The sequence below is a fragment of the Carlito syrichta genome, unplaced genomic scaffold (genome assembly GCF_000164805.1).
Source record: "Carlito syrichta isolate Samal-C Ts95f unplaced genomic scaffold, Tarsius_syrichta-2.0.1 Scaffold315705, whole genome shotgun sequence".
Classification (NCBI taxonomy): domain Eukaryota; kingdom Metazoa; phylum Chordata; class Mammalia; order Primates; family Tarsiidae; genus Carlito; species Carlito syrichta.
Window position 1 is genome coordinate 215,982 of NW_007259801.1, and position 700 is coordinate 216,681.

Here is a 700-nt window from a genome sequence, read left to right on the forward strand (position 1 = left end):
AGGGTGGGGCGTGCAGTTGAGGCCAGCATGCAGCCTGCCCAGGGCCAGGAGAGCCCGAGCTGCCACCTGTGGCCACAGGTGGCTGCCCCGCTCTCAGGGCCCCTGTTTTCATCGAGGCTGGCCCTCATCTCTCGATGTCTGGTGCCCAGCCCTCCAGGGTGGGTGGGAAGTGGGGCTCTGCCTCCCATGGATGCTGTGGGGCCCAGGGCCGGGGCCCTCCACCCACTTTGTGGCACCGTTGGCTCCCCGCTGAGCCCCCCACCGTCTCATCTGCAGCATGAACACCACCCGGCGCAGAGCTGGGGGGTGATGGGGCCTGTTGTGTTGTAGGTTGATGGCATCACCTGGCCTGCGATGGACACGAGAGAGCTTTACGCCTACCTGCTGCCGTCTCCTGCGCTGGCCCTGCCCACCTCTGTGCCCCCCGAGCTGAGTCAACCAATAAACTGCTTCTGCTTAGAGAAGTGTGCCTCTGTCTGCTTGGGGACCCCAAGAGGTGGAGCCTGGGTGGGGTTTGAGGGGAGAGAAGGTGGGAACTGAGGCTGATGTGACATACTGCCCAGGAATGAGGGTAAGTGTGTGGGTGTGAGTGTGCACGTGAACGTGTGTGCAGGCATGAGTGTGACTGTGCATGCGACTGAGTGTATAGGGCTGAGTGTGCGTGAGACTGTGCATCCATGTGTAGACGTATGCATGTGAC

At 62.3% G+C, this 700-nt stretch overlaps 1 protein-coding gene across 1 annotated transcript in view; it reads left to right on the top strand.

The window, feature by feature from the left end:
- Positions 1-464, top strand: part of TSNARE1 (t-SNARE domain containing 1) — a 152,806-nt gene extending 152,342 nt beyond the window's left edge. Inside the window, exon 13 of the mRNA XM_021706516.1 lies at positions 331-464. The gene's annotated coding sequence lies outside the window, so the exon portion shown is untranslated. The remainder of the gene's footprint in view (positions 1-330) is intronic.
- Positions 465-700: the final 236 nt, after the last annotated feature.